The following is a 13663-nucleotide window of genomic DNA, read 5'->3' as shown; positions in this document are numbered from 1 at the left end:
TCTGTGTTGATTTGGCCCTCGCCAAGTGACACGTTATTAGCTGAAAGAAGCTAATCACTGCATATGATCTCACGTTGTGATGATCCAGCTCTTCTTATCAACATATATATATATATAAAATAGAGCCATGTCAGTTATATAGCATGGCTCTGACTGAGAGCTCTTGGCCTGTTCAGCACCATCGCTGTCCATCAGCTGTCGCTCTCCATGGTGCTGAAACATTTTCACTCGACTGGCAAACTGTTTTCTTTGTTCGTCGATACAAACTTGTCAAAACACGTGTCTTTTCTTTGTGTTTTATTTGACATATAGGCTTACTTGGCTCAACGAGTAACATATAACATGCATTCATCAGATATTTTACCGTTTTTTTTAAACGGTTTTAATTTTAAAATGACTTGGTAGCAGAGGCCCCCGTGGTGAAGCTCCGCCCCCAGCTGCATTGTTAGAGTGCATGTTGGAGAACGTTAGTATCTGAGGAGCATTATTTACATGCTGAAGTAGTGACACTGCATTAAGATAATGTCATTAATAGTGGGTTTATTGGTATTAAGATAATGTAATTAATAGTGGGTTTATTGGTATTAAGATAATGTACTTACCACTAGAGGTTTAAATTGGTCAGAACTTAAGATAATGTAGAACTTACCACTAGAGGGCTCCACCACTACAGACCTAAACTATAGGGCTCAGAACTACTACGACCACTAGAGGGCTCCACCACTACAGACCTAAATATAGGTCAGAACTACTACGACCACTAGAGGGCTCCACCACTACAGACCTAAATATAGGTCAGAACTACTACGACCACTAGAGGGCTCCAACTACAGACCTAAATATAGGTCAGAACTACTACGACCACTAGAGGGCTCCACCACTACAGACCTAAATATAGGTCAGAACTACTACGACCACTAGAGGGCTCCACCACTACAGACCTAAATATAGGTCAGAACTCCACTCCACCACTACAGACCTAAATATAGGTCAGAATTACTACGACCACTAGAGGGCTCCACCACTACTATCCTAAATATAGGTCAGAACTACTACAACCACTAGAGGGCTCCACCAGACCTAAATATAGGTCAGAACTACTACGGCCACTAGAGGGCTCCACCACTACAGACCTAAATATAGGTCAGAACTACTACGACCACTAGGGCTCCACCGCTACAGACCTAAATATAGGTCAGAACTCCGGCCACCACCACTACAGACCTAAATATAGGTCAGAACTACTAAGACCACTAGAGGGCTCCACCACTACAGACCTAAATATAGGTCAGAACTACTACAACCACTAGAGGGCTCCACCACTACAGACCTAAATATAGGTCAGAATTACTCCACCACTACTAACCTAAATATAGGTCAGAACTACTACGACCACCTCCACCACTACTAACCTAAATATAGGTCAGAATTACTACGACCACTAGAGGGCTCCACCACTACTAACCTAAATATAGGTCAGAACTACTACAACCACTAGAGGGCACCACCACTACAGACCCAAATATAGGTCAGAACTACTACGACCACTAGAGGGCTCCACCACCACCTAAATATAGGTCAGAACTACTACCCACTAGAGGGCTCCACCACTACAGACCTAAAATATAGGTCAGAACTACTAAGACCACTAGAGGGCTCCACCACTACAGACCTCTCAATATAGGACAGACTTTAGGGGCTCCACCACTACTAACCTAAATATAGGTGAACTACTACGATGTTTTCTCAACCTGCAGACTCTGACCACTAGAGGGCTCCAGTCAAGGGAGGACAGACTTTAAGGAGTGGGAGGTGTGATGTTTTCTCACCTGCAGACTCTGCTGCAGAGCTGCAGTCAGACGCTCCACCAGACGATCCCGAGCTGAACCAGAACTGTCCTGAAAGTGAAACAGAGAGCTGTGTTCAGACCATGCTACCTTGAGGAGGGAGCGAGAGAGACTTCCCATCCAGGGCTGCATCTCAGGGCCCTTATTGTATGTCTCCTCGACTCCTTGACTGCTCGAGGGAGCACCGAGCAGGGAGCATTGAGGAGAGATCATCGAGGAGTGAGCATCGAGGAGTTATAGGTGAGGATACAGGGAGCAGCCTTCCTAGAAGCCGTACAGCTGAAGGAGTTGCTAACTCCTCCCAGACAGCTGAAGGAGTCTCTAACTCCTCCCAAACATCTGAAAGAGGGTTCTAACTCCTCCCAAACATCTGAAGGAGGTTCTAACGCCTCCCAAACAGCTGAAGGAGGTTCTAACGCCTCCCAAACAGCTGACGGATTCATGTGATACTTCAGAGGAAAGGAGGTCTACTCCCTCTAAAACAGATTTCCTCGTTGCCTCTCTCCTCTGGTGATTTCCTCACGTCTCTCCCATACCTCCTCGGTGGGAGGGACTAGGACATGAGGAATCACATCCCACCAACCAAAGGGACTTGAGATAGGTCTCGAGGCCGAGGAGCCGTCACGATTGGTCAGAATGATGTCAAATCTTTGTGACAATGTGTGATTGTCACATGAACACACCTGGCAGTGAGACAGGTGTTACCGGACAATGAGACAGTTGTTACCTGGCAGTGAGACAGGTGTTACCTGGCAGTGAGACAGTTGTAACCTGGCAGTGAGACAGGTGTTACCTGGCAGTGAGACAGAGCCGTCAGAGCCTGTTTGTAGAGCTGAACAGCTTTCTGCTGCTTCCTCTGCTTCAGGTAACACTCTGCTAACGACTCACACACCTGAACCTCAGACAGGTGGTCCTCTGCAGACAGACAGGCAGAGACACAGACAGACAGGCAGAGAGACAGACAGACAGGCAGAAAGACAGACAGAAAGGCAGAGAGACAGACAGAAAGGCAGAGAGACAGACAGACAGGCAGAAAGACAGACAGAAAGGCAGAGGGACAGACAGACAGACTATTTAGCAGAGCCACCATCTCTGTGTCTGCAGCTTAGTGCAGCTCCAAATAATGAACAGTATTAACATTATTAAATATTATGAACATTGTTAAACATGATTAACATTCTTAAACATTAAGATTATTAAACTGTATTAACATTATTAAACATTAACATTATTAAACTGTAATAACATTATTAAACTGTATTAACATTATTAAACTGTAATAACATTATTAAACAGTATTAACATTATTAAACTGTAATAACATTAAACAGTATAAACATTATTAAACTGTATTAACATTTTTGAACTGTATTAACATTAAACTGTAATAACTTTATTAAACTGTATTAACATTATTAAACTGTAATAAACATTATTAACATTATTAAACAGTATTAACATTATTAAACTGTAATAAACATTATTAACATTATTAAACAGTATTAACATTATTAAACTTTATTAAACTGTATTAACATTATTAAACTGTAATAAACATTATTAACATTATTAAACAGTATTAACATTATTAAACTTTATTAAACTGTATTAACATTATTAAACTGTAGTAACATTATTAAACGGTATTAACATTATTAAACTGTATTAACATTATTAAACTGTAATAAACATTATTAAACAGTAATAACATTATTAAACAGTATTAACATTATTAAACTGTATTAACATTATTAAACAGTATTAACATTATTAAACTGTATTAACATTATTAAAGTGTAATAAACATTATTAAACAGTAATAACATTATTAAACTGTATTAACATTATTAAACTGTAATAAACATTAAACAGTAATAACATTATTAAACAGTATTAACATTATTAAAGTGTATTAACATTATTAAACTGTATTAACATTATTAAACTGTAATAAACATTATTAAACAGTAATAACATTATTAAACTGTATTAACATTATTAAACTGTAATAAACATTATTAAACAGTAATAACATTATTAAACAGTATTAACATTATTAAACTGTATTAACATTATTAAACTGTATTAACATTATTAAACTGTAATAAACATTATTAAACAGTAATAACATTATTAAACTGTATTAACATTATTAAACTGTAATAAACATTATTAAACAGTAATAACATTATTAAACAGTATTAACATTATTAAAGTGTATTAACATTATTAAACTGTATTAACATTATTAAACTGTAATAAACATTATTAAACAGTAATAACATTATTAAACTGTAATAAACATTATTAAACAGTAATAACATTATTAAACTGTATTAATATTATTAAACAGTATTAAACTGTATTAACATTATTAAACTGTATTAACATTATTAAACAGTATTAAACTGTATTAACATTATTAAACTGTAATAAACATTATTAAACAGTAATAACATTATTAAACTGTAATAAACAATATTAAACAGTAATAACATTAAACAGTATTAACATTATTAAACAGTATTAACATTATTAAACTGTAATAACATTATTAAACAGTAATAAACATTATTAAACAGTAATAACATTATTAAACAGTATTTACATTATCAAACTGTAATAACATTATTAAATAGTATTAACATTATTAAACTGTAATACCATTATTAAACTGTTATAAACACTAAGCTAGAGATGTTACCGGTGTCTCTGAAGCCCTGCAGAGCCAGGATGAAGCTCTCTGCTGCCTCCTCTTCATCACCCACCTGACTGCAGGCATACCCCAAGTTACTGAAGCAACGGGCCTGGTCCCCACGGCAACCCAGGGAGCCTGTAGACAGACAGACAGACAGACAGACAGACAGACAGAGAGGCAGACAGACAGACAGACAGACAGACAGACACACACAGACACACACATACATAGACACAGACACACACAATCAATTTGCCTTTTCACAAACTGAAACTAAAGGTGAACTAAAGAGCTATATTGTCACAGTCGTTTTCCAAGTGTGTTTTAATGTGTTTGATTATTTGTGACTCTGTCTGTGCTCTATATCTATATATCAATAACCGTTGCTGACCGTAGAGCCCGGCAGCCAGCCGGTGGTAGCCCACAGCAGCAGGGAAGCGGCCGGCAGAGTTCAGGGCGGCTCCCAGGTTGTGCAGCACTCTGGCCAGCAGGGGGGGCTGCTGAGCTGCAGGGCTCAGGGCTCGCTGCAGGCACGCCACGGCCTCCTGGAAACACCGCAGCCGGCAGTAAGACACGCCCACGCACAGGTACAGCTCACCTGGACAGCAGCACACACAGTCACTCAGTCAGTCTTATCTGATATAGTACAATAGGGGACATTCATAAACGCTTAACGTGAAAAAGCTTAACGTGGCTTAAGGTCAGAAAACAACGATCAATGATTATCAAATTTCTCTCTCATATTGCTCCTCATAACCACTGAAAACTGTCAAAAAATATAACCAAAAGTCCAATTATTATGGATGTTATCTGACATTTAGCGTTTCTTCTTCATATTTTCAGCAGGGCAGCGGAGCGGCTGTGGGTTGACTCCCCAGGTTCTCATGGGCTTTATATAAGTCCTAACGTGAAAAAGCTTAACATGGTTTACCCAAAGTCCAATTATTATGGACGCTATCTGACATTTACATTTACAACAGGCTCTAATGAAGCAGACACGCTTAATGTCAGATAATGTCCATAATAATTGGACTTTGGGTTCGATTTTTTGACAGTTTTCAGTGGTTATGAGGAGCAATATGAGAAAGAAATCTGGTAATCATTGGTCATTGTTTAGGTACATCAAACCACGTTAAGCTTTTTCCTCGCCATATGCGCCAATGAAGAATGTGAGATAACTTCTATAATCGATGGATTTCAGTTTAGTCTTTTGGACAGACTTGTGTGTGTTGACGTGTTCATGACAAGATATGGCAATGAGAAATTTGGTGATGATTGATCGTAGTTTAGGTACATTAAACCACGTTAAGCTTTTTCACGTTAAGCATTTTAGTACAACACAAAGAAGCAAATCTAAGTGACTATAAGAGTCCTGTCTCATCTCAGGTTCTAAATACTAAATCCAACGGTTAGGATTATACACTGTTAGAAGAACCAGAATCAGAGCAGAACAGGTTTTATTGCCACAATAACAACACGTGTGTGGAAGGTGCATACATAAACAGACATATTAAACATTAATTATGTCTGTTAGCGAGCCACTGATGCTACTTCTCTTCTCAAGGAGAACTGTAACTGAAACAGACTGAAACTACGCTGATTCAGATTTAGATTCCTGACCTCTTATTGGTTAAAGGCATACTACGCAACTTTTCCAGCTTGGGTCCCCCTACAGGTAGTCATTGGAACTACAGCTCGCGGGAGCCAGGCTGGAAAAGTTGCATAGTATGCCTTTAACGAGGGTCGGCTGTCCACGTTTGTTGACCAATCAGCAGCTAACAGTGACCCCTGCAGACGTGCACCCGTCACAATGTCCCAGACGCATGCAGACATTTTCCCAGAATGCACCGCTGTCCCGCCTGCACGATTTTTTTTCACTGTACATTTTTTTTAACTGTAGCTATACACAAAAATGTGTGTTTTTAATTACAGGACAAAGTCCAGGTAATGATCTGTATGTCTGCGCTGTGAGACATGACTCAGCAGAAAGAGTCAGGACAGCTCAGCGTTATCCTGAAGTTAGGAGAGTTTATAGACATGACTCAGCAGAAAGAGTCAGGACAGCTCAGCGTTATGCTTAAGTTAGGAGAGTTTATAGACATGACTCAGCAGAAAGAGTCAGGACAGCTCAGCGTTATCCTGAAGTTAGGAGAGTTTATAGACATGACTCAGCAGAAAGAGTCAGGACAGCTCAGCGTTATCCTGAAGTTAGGAGAGTTTATAGACATGACTCAGCAGAAAGAGTCAGGACAGCTCAGCGTTATGCTGAAGTTGGTAGAGTTTATAGACATGACTCAGCAGAAAGAGTCTCATCTGTACTGTATATAGAAGGAGATTACCCAGAATCCTCGGGTTGGTGATGCTGTCTGTCAAACTCAGAGACTCTGTCAGCACGCTGATGATGTCATCACGGCTGAACTGATCTGATTGGATCATGTGACTTGCCGCCTCTTTGAGGGCAGCGGCTGCAGAATCCGACATGGCCGCCACTCTGTAACTCTCTGCAGCACGCAGGAGACTCTGGGCAGCAAGAACCCAATCCTACACACACACACACACACACACACACACACACACACACACACAGACACACACACACACACACACACACACCCACACAGATACACACACACACACACACACACACACACACACACACACACACACACACACAGACACACACACACACACACACACACACACACACACACACACACACAGACACACACACACAGTTTTATTAAATAAACATCTTACTGTTACCTCAGTAAATCGGTACGGTGTACTGAAAGTGTTTATGGAGCTCTCTGATTGGTTTAAAGTGAGAGTGAGACTGCAGCACTGTGACCTGATGGAGCTCTCTGATTGGTTTAAAGTGAGAGGGAGACTGCAGCACTGTGACCTGATGGAGCTCTCTGATTGGTTTAAAGTGAGAGGGAGACTGCAGCACTGTGACCTGATGGAACTCTCTGATTGGTTTAAAGTGAGAGTTTTTAACACAGCCACCTTCTTCTGATTGGCTGTAGACATACGGGACAGACAGAGATGTAAACACTCATGTATCACTGCTGTTAAAACATGAACTATATTAATGTTGTAATGACTGGATGTGATGGTTGATGTTTCACAAACTGGTAGCCTGGTGAGACCCTCCTGATCTGGTGAGACCCTCCTGATCTGGTGAGACCCTCCTGATCTGGTGAGACCCTCCTGATCTGGCGAGCTCCAGTTCTCCCAGATCAGTTTGGCATTTTGAGGTAGAGAAAATTTGGAGCTGTTCGCCAAACGACAGACCAATCGGCGTTGGTTTTGAGGCGGGTTTAGGTGTGATGCCACGAGAAGGACAGATGGTTTATCCAATCAGCTAACCAGGATTTTCCAGGTGTGTTAGCCGCTGGCTAATGCTTTTTCCTCTTGGATCCTTCTTTAGGAATATGGACCAGGAACCTGAAATGGGGCCTTTTATTCTTTTATTCCTAAATTCTCGTTACACAAACAGCAAATCTCCTTTACCCACATGTTGCTAGCTTGCTGAGCTAACGAGCTATGCTCTGCCTGCAGCAGCAGCAGGGGTAGCCTGGCTTGTGGTTGTATTTTCATACGCTTCGTTGATCTGATTGGTTGATTTGGCTCGTCTATCACCAACTATAGGTGGTGATAGACAGATGGTTTATCCAATCAGCTAACCAGGATTTTCTACCCTTCCCGAAAGTTCTCCAACGGAAAGTCTGTCTGTCTCTGTCTCTCTCTGTCTCTCTCTCTCCCTCTCCCTCTCTCTCTCTGGTTCTGGTTCTGGTTCTGGCTCTGGTTCTGGTTCTGGTTCTGGTTCTGGTTCTGGTTCTGGTTCTGGTTCTGACCTGGTCTGTGCTGTAGCAGCGGCTCATCTCCATGCAGGCGTCTCCCTCGCTGCGTCCGTCTCCCTGAGATCTGTACAGCTGAGCGGCCTGCAGGAAGTAGGCGGCGGCCTCTCGTCTCTGCCCCAGTGCATTGTGGGCCAGGGCCAGGTTGAACTGCAGGTCCGGGAGCCGGTCAGCCTTCGGGCCGGGCTGAGCCTGACGCAGGAGGTCCAAACCTTTCTCTGGCTGCTCTGCCTCCACGTAGGCGGCGCCGAGGTTAAAGGAGCAGGCTCCGAGAACTCGGGAGTCCTGCAGCTGGGGGGGGGAGCAGAGCATCATGGGAGATTAACTAGTCTCATACAGGGGTTGCTGCCATAGACAGCATATAAGAAGGGACCAGCAGACCCCGTGTCTCTGGTCTGAGACCAGTGGAGGATATCAGAAGTCTCTTTCCCGGTGCTGGCTGAGTGTTACTGAGCAGCCTCCAACTGAGCTTGAAGACGTAGATGTGACGTGAGCAACGTGTCTGAAAGTGTGAAGTCTTCTGGTAGCTGTGAGAGAGAAATCTCAATCATTCCCAATCTCACAGAGACGGAGAGTGTAGGTATATGTAAGGAGATAACATAGACACAGGCTAATTACTGATCACTAACATGCTAGTTAACATTAGTAATTACTGATCACTAACATGCTAGTTAACATTAGTAATTACTGATCACTAACATGCTAGTTAACATTGATCACTAACATGATAGTTAACATTAGTAATTACTGATCATTAACATGATAGTTAACATTAGTAATTACTGATCACTAACATGCTAGTTAACATTAGTAATTACTGATCATTAACATGATAGTTAACATTAGTAATTACTGATCACTAACATGCTAGTTAACATTAGTAATTACTGATCACTAACATGCTAGTTAACATTAGTAATTAAACCTAAACAGCTAATGGAAGTCCAAACTGCCTGTGAGCTTCTCCTGTACTATACGGTAATTCCTCTACTGTGTGACAGTAAGTCTCGTGGTTATGACCCAATCGTTAGCCTATTGTTATAAAAGCGTCTGCTACGGAGCCATAACGTGAGCTACAAGGTAATGGAGCCTTTTATACATTGTCGTGTTTCTTTAGAAATAAACAACGGAGAAATAGAGTCTTTAAACTCTTCAGATGTAAAGTTATTCTCTGTCAAAGTGACGTCAGAATGAATGGGAGTCAATGGGAAGCTGACCGGAGGTGATGGCTTGGTAGCATCAAAATGGAGCCATAGGAGGTTTGAGTTCTGAAGCGAAGCTTACCCCCATTGGTTGCTGCATGGAAGCCAAAACATCTGGATCGCCCCCTGGTGGCTTCACTTTGTACAGCGGGAGGAAGTGGGTCTTTATTTTTAGTCTATGCTCTCATCTAACGCCAAACCCACCAGACTCCATGTAAATAATCAGGACTTTTAGCGTGTATAGAACCAGCATATCTCCACCAGACTCCATGTAAATAATCAGGACTTTTAGCGTGTATAGAGCCAGCATATCTCCACCAGACTCCATGTAAATAATCAGGACTTTTAGAGTGTATAGAGCCAGCATATCTCCACCAGACTCCATGTAAATAATCAGGACTTTTAGCGTGTATAGAGCCAGCATATCTCCACCAGACTCCATGTAAATAATCAGGACTTTTAGTGTGTATAGAGCCAGCATATCTCCACCAGACTCCATGTAAATAATCAGGACTTTTAGAGTGTATAGAGCCAGCATATCTCCACCAGACTTCATGTAAATAATCAGGACTTTTAGTGTGTATAGAGCCAGCATATCTCCACCAGACTCCATGTAAATAATCAGGACTTTTAGTGTGTATAGAGCCAGCATATCTCCACCAGACTCCATGTAAATAATCAGGACTTTTAGCGTGTATAGAGCCAGCATATTTCACCTGTGTTGTGTTGCTGTCTCACCTGTGTTGTGCTGCTGTCTCACCTGTGTTGTGTTGCTGTCTCACCTGTGTTGTGTTGCTGTCTCACCTGTGTTGTGTTGCTGTCTCACCTGTGTCTCACCTGTGTTGTGTTGCTGTCTCACCTGTGTTGTGTTGCTGTCTCACCTGTGTTGTGTTGTGTTTCTGTCTCACCTGTGTTGTGCTGCTGTCTCACCTGTGTTGTGCTGCTGTCTCACCTGTGTTGTGTTGCAGTCTCACCTGTGTCTCACCTGTGTTGTGTTGCTGTCTCACCTGTGTTGTGCTGCTGTCTCACCTGTGTTGTGTTGCTGTCTCACCTGTGTTGTGTTGCTGTCTCACCTGTGTCTCACCTGTGTTGTGTTGCTGTCTCACCTGTGTTGTGTTGCTGTCTCACCTGTGTCTCACCTGTGTTGTGTTGCTGTCTCACCTGTGTTGTGTTGCTGTCTCACCTGTGTCTCACCTGTGTTGTGTTGCTGTCTCACCTGTGTTGTGTTGCTGTCTCACCTGTGTCTCACCTGTGTTGTGTTGCTGTCTCACCTGTGTCTCACCTGTGTTGTGTTGCTGTCTCACCTGTGTTGTGTTAATGTGTCACCTGTGTCTCCCCTGTGTTGTGTTGCTGTCTCACCTGTGTTGTGTTGCTGTCTCACCTGTGTTGTGTTGCTGTCTCACCTGTGCTGTGTTGCTGTCTCACCTGTGTTGTGTTGCTGTCTCACCTGTGTTGTGTTGCTGTCTCACCTGTGTTGTGTTGCTGTCTCACCTGTGCTGTGTTGCTGTCTCCCCTGTGTTGTGTTGCTGTCTCACCTGTGCTGTGCTGCTGTCTCACCTGTGTTGTGCTGCTGTCTCACCTGTGCTGTGCTGCTGTCTCATCTGTGTTGTGCTGCTGTCTCACCTGTGCTGTGCTGCTGTCTCACCTGTGTTGTGCTGCTGTCTCACCTGTGCTGTGCTGCTGTCTCACCTGTGCTGTGCTGCTGTCTCACCTGTGCTGTGCTGCTGTCTCACCTGTGTTGTGCTGCTGTCTCACCTGTGCTGCAGCCTTCAGAGCGCTGTTGAAGCAGCTCAGAGCGTGTTCAGAGCGGCCGTCCTGCAGAGCTCTGTGTCCCGCAGACGTTAACTCCTCGATGTCCTTCATCCTCTTCTTCCTCTTCTTCTTCAGCTTCACCTCATCCTTACCTGGAGCAGACGCAGCAGTCGCCATGACGACCTGCAGGATGACTCACCTGGACACAGTCTGAAGACACACAGAGACACGAGAACACCTGATGAGTCTGAACCAAACATTAATAACAGTCAGAGTCAGCGTAGCTTTAGAGCGTTTAGTTATTATTATATTAATGTTTACAGTTTTATCCAATTGCTTACACTATATGTAAGGAGATAACATAGGCACAGGCTAATAATTGCTAACACACTAAAATAACATGCATAGCACAATTTATTAAACTGACACACAGGGAGCAAAACGTCTTCTCGAGTCTCCAAAAGTCTCCGAAAGTCTCCGAAAGTCTAAACACATTTTCTGCTTTACACACATTTTGCAATTCAAACTGGAACTTTTTAAATGCACTGAACATGGTTCTCTGCATAAGACTCAACAATCTGACATAAAGTAACATGGTTGCCATTTCAAAACATTCAAAATGACACTACATGAGCTCATTGGCCAATATATGTGCCACCTGGCAAACACCTTAATTGTTACCACTTCAATCAGGAAGTAATCACTATGAAAAGACCATAGACAGTTAAATAATGGACCAACTCTGCACGAGACCAGTGGAGGATATCAGAAGTCTCTTTCCCGGTGCTGGCTGAGTGTTACTGAGCAGCCTCCAACTGAGCTTGAAGACGTAGATGTGACGTGAGCAACGTGTCTGAAAGTGTGAAGTCTTCTGGTAGCTGTGAGAGAGAAATCTCAATCATTCCCAATCTCACAGAGACGGAGAGTGGAGGTATATGTAAGGAGATAACATAGACACAGGCTAATTACTGATCACTAACATGCTAGTTAACATTAGTAATTACTGATCACTAACATGCTAGTTAACATTAGTAATTACTGATCACTAACATGCTAGTTAACATTAGTAATTACTGATCACTAACATGCTAGTTAACATTAGTAATTACTGATCACTAACATGCTAGTTAACATTAGTCATTACTGATCACTAACATGCTAGTTAACATTAGTAATTACTGATCACTAACATGCTAGTTAACATTAGTAATTATTGATCACTAACATGCTAGTTAACATTAGTAATTATTGATCATTGATAGTTAACATTAGTAATTACTGATCACTAACATGCTAGTTAACATTAGTAATTAAACCTGAACAGATAATGGAAGTCAAACTGCCTGTGAGTTAACATTAGTACTATACTGATCACTGTGTGACAGTAAGTCTAGTTTACACCCAATCACTAACCTATTGTTAGTTAACATTAGGAATTATTGAGCTACAAACATGCCTTTTATACATTGTAATTTTCTTTAGAAATAAACAAACGGAGAAATAGAGTCTTTAAACATTAGATGTAAAGTTATTCTCTGTCAAAGTCACGCCAACATGAATGGGAGTCAATGGGATGCTACTAAGATGGCTTGTTAAAATGGCGTAATTAGGTTTGAGTTCTGAAGATGCTAGTTAACATTGGTAAAGACCATGCTTTTTTTTTTCAACATTTCTGTCATTTTTTCTGCAATTTTCTTTTTCAGTTTACTGTTTTTGTGAGCATATTTTTGTTCAGTCCAACGTAAATATTTAACTGTGCATATGTAGCTCTGACATGTTTGGTGAAAAATAAAAATGTTTCAACAGCATGTCTGTGTGTAACATGTGTGTGTGTGTGTGTGTGTCTGTGTCCGTGTGTGTGTGTGTGTGTGTATGTGTGTGTGTGTGTGTGTGTCTGTGTGTGTGTGTGTGTGTGTGTGTGTCCGTGCTGTCTGTGTTATGTGTGTTTTGTATGTGTGTCTGTATGTGTGGGTGTCTGTGTGTGTGTAACATGTGTGTGTGTGTGTTGTGTTTGTATGTGTGTCTGTATGTGTAACTGTGTGTGTCTGTGTGTGTGTGTGTGTTAGTGTGTGTGTGTGTCTGTCTGTGTGTGTGTGTGTGTGTGTGTGTGTTATGTGTTTGTGTGTATCTGCAAATATTTCTGTGCATGTGAACAATCTGAAGTATTTTCTACAGTCGGAACTATTTTAGTATAATGGTAAAGCATACTAAAGATGAGAGTGCTTTTCATTATGTCCAAGAGTGTGTAGTTGGTTAGACAAACATCTGGTAACTGACTGAAGTTGGTGCCATTTGGTGCGTCTA

This window comes from Perca flavescens, chromosome 6 (genome assembly GCF_004354835.1).
Source record: "Perca flavescens isolate YP-PL-M2 chromosome 6, PFLA_1.0, whole genome shotgun sequence".
NCBI classification, from domain to species: domain Eukaryota; kingdom Metazoa; phylum Chordata; class Actinopteri; order Perciformes; family Percidae; genus Perca; species Perca flavescens.
Note: the sequence above shows the minus strand (reverse complement) of the source record.